The sequence below is a fragment of the Pipistrellus hanaki genome (genome assembly GCF_964339955.1).
Source record: "Pipistrellus hanaki genome assembly, chromosome: 5".
Classification (NCBI taxonomy): domain Eukaryota; kingdom Metazoa; phylum Chordata; class Mammalia; order Chiroptera; family Vespertilionidae; genus Pipistrellus; species Pipistrellus hanaki.
Genome location: NC_140507.1, coordinates 68860462 through 68872910, shown reverse-complemented (window position 1 = coordinate 68872910; position 12449 = coordinate 68860462).

The following is a 12449-nucleotide window of genomic DNA, read 5'->3' as shown; positions in this document are numbered from 1 at the left end:
TTAAAGGTATTTAATTATGGTCCAGCCAGTGTAGCTCAGTGGTTGAGTTTCAGGAGGTCATGGTTCGATTCCTGATCAAGGCACATGCCAGGACTGTGGGCTCAGAGGGGAGAGGGGGATGCAGGAGGCAGGCAATCAATGATTCTCTCATCATTGATGTTTCTATCTCTCTCTCCCTCTCTCTTTCTCTCTAAAATCAATAAAAATATATATTTTTTAATTATATAATTATGAATGTCTTTTGGCTCCTGGATCAATACTTTTTTTTCACAAAGTTCTTCAAAGCAGTTGAAATAATATATTACAGTTGTTACAGAAATCATTAGACATTTTTATGACACTTTTTTGTCACATTCTTCAAGCTAACCTGCACCTATTTCTTTGTATGTGTTTATATGTCTGCATGTGCATGTATATATGCTTAGGTATGTGTTTCCCCTCATTCCCTAGTGAGAGGATAAAGTCCTGAACAATGGGAATCATATCTTCCATTCATTTGCTACATTAATGAATTTAACACTCTGCACACAGTCAGTGCTTAATAAATGGTGATTCTTTGAACAGGCCTGACACAATGGTAAACACACAGTAGGTACTCAGGACATACTTGGTTGACTATTGATATATTAGGATACCTGGATGCGGGATACCAAGTTGTTCTCACATAAATGCTATAAGGAACAGAGGAGAAAGTGCCACCTTTGGGGTCTGAAGAACTGTTCAAATGTGGACTCTGCCACTTACCAGCATGTGGCCTTGAGCATGTTACTTAACTTGACATTCCTTTCCTCATTTGTAAAATGAGAATAATGGCATCCACTTTGCATGGTTGATTTGAAGTCTAAATGAGATAGTGTCTGTGAAATCAACTATCCTGGCACATAGTGAGAAATCAGAAAATATTACCTGAATGTATGAGAGTTTGTCTGAATATTGGATCTCTAGGGCGGTGAAGGGCTCAAATAAAAAAATAAAAAAACTGTTGTGCTCCCACCAGCATTTTCAAATTAGGCTCAAAGGCACCTCAGGGTAGGTTTGAAGAGGAAAGATAGGATGGAGATAGCCAAAAAGGTAACACAGGGAAGGCTTGGACTAGGCACTTGGTCCTCTGCAGACTTGGTGTCCTAGACTATTAAATCTTCCAGTATTAAACGCTCGTCTGGCCACACACACACACACACACACACACACACACAGAGGAAGGTTTGTTCTATGGGTCATCATTCTTTATTTACCTCATCCCCTTTCATATCCACTGAAGTGGAGGGTAAGGAATAACAGACTCATGCTAAGCCACTCAGATTTGCTCTTTTGATTGATTCCAAAATCTCCCTTTCTTGGGCAAGGAAGTGCAAGAACATTCTAGAACATGTTGTGCCAGAAAACACAAAACATTCAAAAACTAATGGGATCAGCACAGGATACAGGAGCCAACCTGAAGGATTACCACTGGCCAAATTTGAAGAAATTTAAATATAAAAAAGAATAATTACAATAAGTGTTTATAATACACTAGAGGCCCGATGCATGGATTCGTGCACATGCATTGTTTATCTATTTATTGTTGATGGACACTTGATTGGTTCTGCCTTTTGGCTATTGTGAATAATGCTACTATGTACATGATGGTAGAGTTTTAAAGGTATATGCATAAAGAAGAGTTTGGTGATCTATGCAACCAAATAAATACTAATAGTATTGATTTCTGAGAGAATTAGAGATAAATTTTTATAAGGATGTTATTTTTTAGAGCAGATTTAGGTTCATAGCAAAATTAAGAGGAAGGTACAGAGATAGGTACAGAGATTTTCTAAACACGCACGTGCGCACACACACACACACACACACACACACACACACACACTTGCATAACCTCCAACATTATCGACATCCCTCACCAGAGTGGTACATCATTTGTTACAACTGAAGAACCCACATGAACACATCATAATCACCCAAAGTCCAAAGTTTACATTAGGGTTCACTCTTGGTGTACATTCTGTGGGTTTGGACAAATGTATAGTGACATGTATCCATCATTATAATATCATACAGAGTATTTTCATTGTCCTAAAATCTCTGTGCTCTGCCTATTCATCCCTCCTCCTTTCCAACCCCTGGCAACCACTGATCTTTTTACTGTCTCCATCGTTTTGCCTTTTCTAGAATGTCATATAGTTGGACTCATATAGTACACGGCCTTTTCAGATTGCCTTCTTTCACTTAGTAATAGGCATTTAAATCTTCTCCATGTATTTTCATGGCTTGATAGCTCATTTCTTTTTGTTGCTGAGTAATATCTCATTGTCTGCATGTACCTCTGCTCATTTATCTAGTCATCTAAGGATGAATAGATATTGGTTGCTTCAGATTTGGACAATAATGAATAAAAGCTGCTATAAATATCTGTAAGCAGATTTTTGCATAGACATAAGTTTTCCGTTTTTTGGGTAAATACTAAGAAGCCTGATTGCTGAATAATGTGATAAGAGTATGTTTAATTTTGTAAGAAACCAACAAACTGTCTTCCAAACTGGCTGTACCATTTTGTATTTTTACCAGCAATGAATGGGAATTCTTGATGTTCCACATCCTTGCCAGCATTTGGTGTTGTCAGGTGTATAGTAATTATCACATTGCTGTTCAAATTTGCATTTTCTTTATGTCACATGGAGTAAAGCACCTTGTAATGTACTCTTTTGCCATCCATATATCTTCTTTGGTAACGTGTCTATTAAAGTCTTTGCCCATTTTTAAATCAGGTTGTTGGATTTCTTATGGCTGTGTTTAAAGAGTTCTTTGTATATAATAGATAAGAGTCTTTTATCTGGTGTGTCTTTTGCACATGTTTTCTTCCAGTCTGTGGCTTGTTTTCTCATTCTCTTGACATTGCCTTTTGCAGAAAAGAAACTTTTAATTTTAATGAAACCCAGCTTATCAATGCTTTCTTTCATGACTCATTCCTTTGGTGTTGTATCTAAAACGTCATCTCCACACTCAAGGACATCTAAATTTTCTCTTGGGTTATCTTCTTGGAGTTTCGTAGTTTCGTATTTTACATCTAGGTCTATGATGGATCCAGAGTTTATTTTTGTGGGGGGCAATAAGGTCTGTGTCAAGGTTCGTTTTTTGTTGTTGTTGTTTTGTTTTGCATGTGGATGTTCAGTTGTTCCAACACCATTTGTTGAAAAGATTATCCATTGTGTTCCTTTGCTCCTTGTCTAAGATCCATATCTACATGTCTATGTGGGTCTCTACTTTTTTGTGTGCGTAGTCTAAAAAAGCCTATTTCAGTTTGGTGGAAAATGCCACTTCCTGTTCCATAACAGATCTTTCTATCCCTGAAAATTATTGGGATAATTACTTGTGTAATGAAACATTTATTCATTTAGCAAATATTTCCACATGAAAGGATTTTATATTGCTCACAAAGACTCTAGATAAGCTTGAGGGTCTTCTTATCCAACCTTAAGATTTTTCTATTTCACTATATAAATATTATTATAACAACATGAAATAAAATTTTGTGAAAAGAAGGAAAAACCACCATGTCAATGATTTTTCTTTTTTCTTGTTTCCCAGGAATCCATATTATTTCACGCAGTTGTAATCATCTGGCCTTCTTTTACTTCTCTCTTCTGAATCGATTACTCATTAATTTTAAACCCTCTGGAATCCATTCATATTTGGGACATGGACTGTTTGTGTTCGTTCTAAATGCATTTTTCAAGCTTTGAGGACTCTGGTGTGCTGCAGATGGAATCACTCCCCATTCCTATCTGTGTGCCCAGCCCTGCCACAAGGTCTGACCCCCAGAAAGCCCTCAGTCTGTGTTTGTTGAATGAATGAACAAGAATATGTTGTGTTGATGGGGAGGAGATGGTCTGTGTTCAGACCAGGCACAGGCAGGAAGCTATTACATGCAAATCAGAATGTTCCCATCCCAACCCTGAGCCCTGACTCAGAGCCCTCTGGTGCCTTTTGTCTCCAAGCAGCAGGGAACCCAAGCAGAAAATTCACCATTAATGGTTCGATAAAAACATTCAGGTCCAAAATGCGGCCCCGTGGAGGCCGCGTGGCAGCCTGGTGTCCAGATGTGCTGCCCCCGGAGGGAGTCTCATTCCCATTTAGTCGTATCTGTCATTAGACTGGGAGCCTGAACTCCTGGAGCCGAGCCTGGGGAACGCTTCACATTGGTGGGCAAAGCGGCAGAAAAAGGCAGAGCCAAGTTGTGGCAAGTACCAGTTGTCTCAGAAAAGGTTCCTCTCCTGGCGGTCCGCGTTCCGTTTTGTTATGCGTGACCCAAGAGGTTAATCGCCTGCCTTGCCCTCAGAGAGACAATTCCATTATCTGAACCAACCATGTGGCTTGGGTTGTGTGTGTGTGTGTGTGTGTGTGTGTGTGTGTGTGTAGGCACTGTGCTCCTGTGATTGAACAAGATACATTCTGCAAGTAATTCTGACGGTGACGCCAGCTCATGAACGGGTGCTCCATAAAAGTGCTTTGATTGTAATGATGGAAGACAGAGCTGCAAGTACCAACCGTGTGCGTGTGTGGCCGGCAGAGACCCAGGGTGGAGAGAGGGTAGGCGGGAGGGAGAAGGTCACAACAAGGTTCCTAGAAATTGTCTTTTAATGGATGCAGAAAAATTGGACTTGGAGAAAAATCTGTCTTCCAGAACCACGAAATCGCTTTGGGAGGTAGGCATCTTGCATCAACAGCACAATTTCCTGAAATGGCATTCTAGGTGCTCGGAGCAAGCAACTGTTTGGGGAAGGGAGGTGAGAGGGGCCCTGCTCTGCTGGGCAGGCTCAGCCTGTGTCTGACTGCCAGGCCCCTGATGGTGGTGGCGAAGGAGAGATGTGATTTGATATAGAAACAGGAAATGCCAAGAGATTTGGAGATTTTCATGTGACGCTACATGCTGGAAAAAAATAGAAAGCTTTCAGTGCAGTTGCTTGACTATTTGTATGTCTATTTCTGGCAGGATTTTGAGGCTGCAATGCACATAGAGACAGAACCAGCCACATAGAGACAGACGAACACCTACACAGTCCCTCCCCTGCGTTCTCCAATCAAGAAGTATTTAGTGTCAGCCCTCCTTTAACACCCCCAAAAGACAGCTGTGCGCAGCTCACTCGCTCTGCAGAACTTCCAGTGTCTTCCAGTTGCCAAGGGAGAGTACAAATGATTGAGGTCACCATTCAAGGCTTCCCACCCAGCCTGCACATCGGCCCCTTTTCTTACAGCTGCCTCTGCTCCAGCTCCCCTGGCTGTTCACTGTCTCTCTCCCTGCCCCCCCCCCCCCTCCAACATCTCCACTTATTCAGATCTCACCCATTTTTTTTAATCCTCACCTGAGGATATTTTTCCATTGATTTTTTTGAGAGAATGGAAGGGAGAGGGAGAGACTGAGAGAAAGAAACACCAAAATGAGAGAGACACATCAATTGGTTGCCTCACGTATACACCCTGACCAGGGCTGGGAGCCTGCAACCGAGGTACGTGCCCTTGACCTCAAACCCGGGACCCTTCAGCCTGATGGCCAACACTATATCCACTGAGCCAAACCAGCTAGGGTGTGATCTCACCCATTCTTCATGACCCAGGTCAAATCTTCCCTGTCCGCCAATTTTTTCCCACCATCCCATATCCAAGGGGATCCATCACCTTTAAATATTGTTAAAATATATTTTTATTGATTTCAGAGAGGAAGAGAGAGGTGGGGGGGAGATAGAGAGAGACATCAATGATAAAAAAGAGTCATTGATCAGCAGCCTCCTCTATGCCCCCCCACTGGAAATCGAGCTTGCAACCCAGACATGTGCCCTGACCGGAATCAAACCGTGACCTCCTGGTTCATAAGTCAACGTTCCACCACTGAGCCACACTGGCCTGGCTCTCCCTCACCTTTAAATGCCATTGTATCTTTTGCTAACACAGCAACTGCCTTATATATCTTAGTTCCTGCAATTCATCTTCTAAGCCAGACTGAGCCCTCGGAGTACAGGGATTGTTATATTTCATTGAATCACTTGCCTGTTAATATGTGCCTTGTGCATAGCAACATACATTTAGTGATCAATCAATGTGTATGAGATTGGTTGGCTTTAGTGTGCTTGGCACTGTGCTCAGCTGGAGATAAATGGGAGAGAATATAAGTTGCTTCCCCCATGTAGTTTACAGTCCTCCTGGATAGGCAAGATGTGAAACTGGCGGAGACCAGCAGGGGGCACACTATGCGATGCAAACTGCACAGGCAATTGTCCAGAAAAGTGCTATGCAAGGTCAAGAAAGGAAAAAGCCAACTTTATTAGCTATAAGACAGCGGTTCTCAACCTGTGGGTCGTGACCCCTTTGGGGGTCGAACGACCCTTTCATAGGGGTCGCCTAAGACACCCTGCATATCAGATATTTACATTATGATTCATAACAGTAGCAAAATTACAGTTATGAAATAGCAACGAAAATAATTTTATGGTTGGGGGTCACCACCACATGAGTAACTGTATTAAAGGGTCGAGGCCTTAGGAAGGTTGAGAACCACTGTTATAAGAGGTAGTTGTACTTGAGATGGCCTAGAGGGTTGATCATTATATATTGTATCTGCGTGGTATCTTAGAGTTTTCAAAGCTCCTTCATTTACTACATTATTGAATAAATTTCACAACACCATTGTTTGGTATTGCTATGCCCATCTAAAAGAATAAGAGTACAGGTTTTGGCCAAAACCGGTTTGGCTCAGTGGTAGAGCATCGGTCTGCGGATTGAAAGATCCCGGGTTCAATTCCGGTCAAGGGCATGTACCTTGGTTGCGGGCACATCCCTGGTAGGGGGTGTGCAAGAGGCAGCTGGTCGATGTTCCTCTCTCATCGACGTTTCTAGCTCTCTATCCCTCTCTCCTCCTCTCTGTAAAAAATCAATAAAATATATTTTTTAAAAATTTAAAAAAGAGTACAGGTTTTGGAAGCAGTAGTCATCTGGCCAAAGTCACATGGCAGATCGGGGAATAAGGTCTTTAGAGCTCAAGTCCAATGGGCTATGCAGTGTGCCCTGATATCTTCCAACTACATCATTCTTTGCTTTTAAATTAGAATTTCGGAGTGAATTATTGAAGGGAAAAAAAAATGGAAAGCCCATTAAAAAATACTAGGGCCCTGTACAGTGTAGCTCAGTGGTTGTTGCACCAAGAGGTCGCTGGTTCAATTCCCTCCCTAGGAGGCAGTCAATCGATGCTTCTCTCTCATATTGATGTTTCTCTCTCTCTCCCTCTCCCTTTCTCTCTCTTTAAAACCAATAAAAACATGTTTTTTAAAATTACTAGGCAAGCTGTGGAGTGTAGGGTAATCTGAAGAGAAAGCAAGGAGCAGTCTGGGAACTCTGACAAATGGCAATAAAGATGAAGTGGATGTACGTCCTGACTACAGAGGGTAGGGAAAGGATGAGATGGAAGATGACTCAGAACTGGGTGGCTGTGAGAATGCTACTGATGACTCGGGACATTTGGACAGGGGTTAGTTAAAGGGGAGATGACACTGTCCTGTGGGCATCAAGGTGACATCTGAGTGAGGACCTCCTAAAGGCACCGGGAATATGGCACAGAAGTCCAAGGGGGAGACTGGGGGTGGAGAGGGACCTAGGACCCCCTCCCCAAGTGTAGAGTTGTGAAAGGAAATGAGTTCACATTCAAACCTGCACCTCATCTAACAGCGGGACAAGCTGAGCAGAGGCTTGCATCCACAACATGGGGCATACGTTTAGCAGTGAGGAGTTGTGGGACATGAGGATATCAGCACCAAACCCTGGCATTGAGACAGTGACTCTGCAGAGAAAATGGCACCAGCCCACAACACTTCTCCGAGTGCCATGCTCTCAAGTGTCTGCAGTGGCTGGACGCCCTCTTATTCTCAGCCTGGCCTTTCCGCAGGGTCCCTGCTCTTCACCATGCAAGGGTCAAGGTACAGCTCCCGTAGTGATGGGCTCTTTCTAAAAATATATTTATTACAAGTACTGGCGGGGATGCGGAGAAAAGGAACCCTCGTGCACTGCTGGTGGGAATGCAGACTGGTGCAGCCACTGTGGAGAACAGTAGGGAGTTTCCTCAAAAAAGTTAAAAGTGGAACTCCCATTTGACCCAATGGTCCCACTTCTAGGAATATATCCCAAGAAATCAGAAACATACATCAGAAATGATACATGCACCCCTATGTTCATAGCAGCACAATTTACAATAGCTAGGATTTGGAAACAGCCCTAATTGCCCATCAGCAGATCAGTGGGATTAAAAAAATATTTTTATTGATTTCAGAGAGGAAGGGAGAGGGAGAAAGAGAGATAGAAACATCAATGACAAAAGGGAATCATTGATTGGCTGCCTCCTGAACACCCCCTCCTAGGAATCAAGCCTGCAACCCGGGCAGGTGCCCTGATCGGGAATGAAACCATGACCTGCTAGTTCATAGGTAGACGTTCAATCAGCCAGGCATGAGGACTGCATGGGTGCTGCAGGGACACTGTGATGTGGCAGAGCAGGACGTACATTGTCAGCTTGGTGTCTGGGGAAACCACTGCCTGGGGGTGGGAGCCAGAGGGTGGAAGGAGCCCATGGTGCACTCCCCTGTGCATATTGTCATAGTTCCCTCTCGTCCCCTTTCTGCGGTTGTATCCCCATTATCTGATGGGAGCAGTATCATTTTCCTCTTCTTATAGGCTGAATTATGCCTACTCCCCCCCCCAAAAAAAAAAAAAAGTTTATATATTGAAGTCCTAACCCCAAAAACTTTAGAATGTGATTGTATTTGAAGACAGGGCCTTAAAAGGGATGATTAAGGTTAAATATGGTCCTAGGGTGGGCCTCAATCCAATACAACCCGAGTCCTTATAAGAAGAGGAGATGAGCACACAGACATGCACAGAGGGGAGGCCAGGCGAGCACACAGGGAGAAGACAGCCATCTACACGCCAAGGAGAGGCCTCAGGAGAACCCAATCCTGCCAACACCTGGTCTCAGACTTCGAGCTCCAGGCTGTGAGAAAATACATGTCTGTTGAAGCCCTCCTGTCCGTGGGCCTTTGCTACAGCAGCCCCTAGGAGGTGAGCATGCCTCCAATCCTTACACCTGCCCGTGTTTTGCTGTTGCTGTTGTTGTTTTTAATTTTGGAGAGAGGCAGGGGAAGACTGAGTAAGAGAAACACCAATTTGTTGTTTCCGTTACTTAGGGTTGATTCTTACGTACCGAGGCTGTCACTTCTCTGCCCACTGAGAGCCTGCAATTGATCCTCGTCATCTTAACATTTTGTTCAACAAGCAAGATAAACATCATCTCTCCCTCGGATTCAAGCATCGCTTTCACTTCCGGTCTGACCTTCAATTAGCACCCTATTGTGAATTCTCGAGTTGCCTGTGCCACTCCAGCCTGTGCTGTCCTGGCCGCCACGCCTGAGTATGTCTTGTCCCCCAGCCTCCTTCTTGAGGGCAAGGACACTTACATCCTGCTCCCTCCTGTTCTCACATCGTCTAGCTGGACGCTCTCTGGAAACTCTGGGTAGTAAAACCTGATTTGTAAGGGCAATCGTTGGCTCTTCGCCTTTCAATTGCACTTGCCTAACTCTTTACTTAAAACCTAGCTCTTACCCTGGCCAGATAGCTCAGTTGGTTAGAGTGTCCTGATATTCCAAAATTGCAGGTTCGATCCCCGATCAGGGCAGGCACAAGAATCAACCATAAATAAGTGAAACAACAAATTGATGTCTCTCTCTCTCTCCCCTCCCTTCTTCTCCCTTCCTCTCTCTAATATCAATAAAATAAAATAAAACTAGCTTTTACTGATTAATAAATTCAACTGTCCCTCAATATCCCAAAAGCCCATTTGGATTTTAGAAGCCAAGTTGTGGAGAAACTTGGGTATCTCTGTTTTAAAAACCCATCTGCATTCTGATGAAAGGTGTTTTAAAATGTGAAGGGGGTTTGCCCTCTTGGAAAATAAAAAGCAGCGTTTCCAGCTGGGACCCTGCTAGCGTGGTTACTAAGGAGACCAATTGAACTGTAGGTACTGTAATTAATCAGCCAATTCCGAACAGCCCAATGCCCTCTCCCCTTTGACAGGGGAAAATGGCTGGGTGGGCGGAGGTCCCCGAAGTCCAGCACGGGAGCCCAGCCACGGCTGCCTTCTTCTCCCTGTTCTCTCTCTACTGAAGTTTTCCAGGGGTTGTTTTAAGAGCTTCTATTGTGCCTGTCAGAACTGGACGGAGTCTAATTCTTGCCACCATTTTGGCGTGGGCCTCTCTATTGCAAGAGGATAGCAATGCCCTGGCAGTGTTGCTCAGTGGGTTGAGCATAATCCCATGAACCCAGAGGTCCCTGGTTCGATTCTCCATCAGGGCACATGCCCAGGTTAGTGGGCTCAATCCCCAGTAGGGGGTGTGCAGGAAATGTTTCTCTCTCCCTCCCTCTCCCTTCCTTCCTCTCCCAAAAAAATCAATTAAAACATATTATTTTTAAGAGGATGGCAAGCTGGCATGACAGAAGTGAATGTCCACCGCCTCACAGTCACTAGAAAGAAGGCTGCATGCCCTTTCCTCTCCGGTGACTTCAATAAGTGCACACTGCCAGTCCGAAGAACAGGCCAGTTTGCTGCTCGGTGACAAGTTGCCCCACTGGAGGGAGGCCATGGCCTTTAAGACGCCAGGATTCAGCAGCAAAATGCCGAGGACAGAGCCTTTGTGTGTTTGTGAGCACCAACTGCACAGTCTGAACCTTTCCCAGTCCTCTCTTGCTTTTCCGAGGGGCAAGGCTTTTGTACCCCACACAACAGGGCTGTAAACTCCCTCTGGGTTCCCTCCTGCCTTCCCCTCCATACATCGTAGGAGGCAGCCTACCACAATACGCAGCCTCCTTCAACCCAAAGAGACCTTCCAGGTCACTGGGTTCAACTCTTCGATTTGCTAAATGAGGGAAAAGTTCAGAGAAGTTAAGTGGTTTCCACTTTTGCTTTTTCTTTCCCTCAACTGCAAGGGAAGAAAAGCCCTTAGGTACTGAACACCCTGGAAATGACGAGGTGCTCAAAGAAAGGCATGTCATGCCAGGTGGTTTTCCACTGCGTGTAAGGGGGCATGGTAGATTCAAGTTATCCATCAATGGCTCCTGTGAACAGCCTGTCTAGCTACCCGCTCTGTCCTGTGACTTTGTAGTCTCCATCAAACCTGGCTCTAGACTGGCCTCATGTCTGCCGTTAGCTACCAAATGCAGCAAAAGCAGTGGAGTGCCAGCTTAGGCTCCAAAGGACTCTACATGCTTCTGTGCATTGTCTTGCTTGGCTGTACTTGTTTGTGCTTGCAGCTCAGCCTTCCTATGAGATCATGCCAAACCAGCCTGCTGAAAGGATGCAAGAGACACATGAAGGATAAGACACACCAAGGTGCCCCCGGCTGACAGCCAGTCACCCTCTTGAAGCCAACCTGAAGCTGACTGCAGAAGAACCACCCTGCTGACCCCATTCTACATGGCTAATTTGCAGCATCACCAGTCAAATAAATGGGCTGTTGTTTAAACCTCTGACTTTGGCGTGTCTTGTTATGCAGCAACAGCTAACTGAACCCTGACTTATATTTGAAAGACATAGTTGAGTGTTTTCTCCCTCTCTCTCTCTCTCTCTCTCTCTCTCTCTCTCTCTCTCTCTCTTTTAAAATATATTTTATTGATTTTTTACAGAGAGGAAGAGAGAAGGATAGAGAGTTAGAAACATCAATGAGAGAGAATCATCGATCAGCTGCCTCTTGCACATGCCCCACTGGGGATGTGCCCACAACCAAGGTATATGCCCTTAACAGGAATCAAACCTGGGACCTTTCAGTCCACAGGCCAATGCTCTATCCACTGAGCCAAACCAGTTTTGGCTGTTTTCTCTTTTTTTTTAAAAAAAAAAGTTGCAGTTTGGAATTCCATAATTGGTATGGCAGCTTCATAGTCATCGGAGACCCAGAACCCTTCTATCTTTATGCTCCATCATCTTTAGTCCATGGTTTTTATCCTCAAAGTTGTCTTATGATCCAAGATGGCTGCAAGAGCTCCAGCCATCACATCGATGTTCTAGGCAGGAAAGAGGGCAAAGAAGAGGACTCTTCTAGCTAAACTGCCCCCCTTTATTGTTTAAAATATATTTTTATTGGTTTCAGAGAGGAAGTGAGAGGGAGAGAAATATATAAACATCAATGATGAGAGAGAATCATTGATTGGCTGCCTCCTGCACACCCCATCCCTGGGATCGAGCCCACAACCTAGGCATGTGCCCTGACTGGGAATTGACCCATGACTTCCTGGTTCATAGGTCAATGCTCAACCACTGAACCATGTCGGCCAGGCTAAACTGGCCCCCTTTAAACAGCGTTCCTGAAATCCACATACAATTAGCAGTTTGATTCTCATTGGCTATCCTTAGCTGCAAGCAAGGC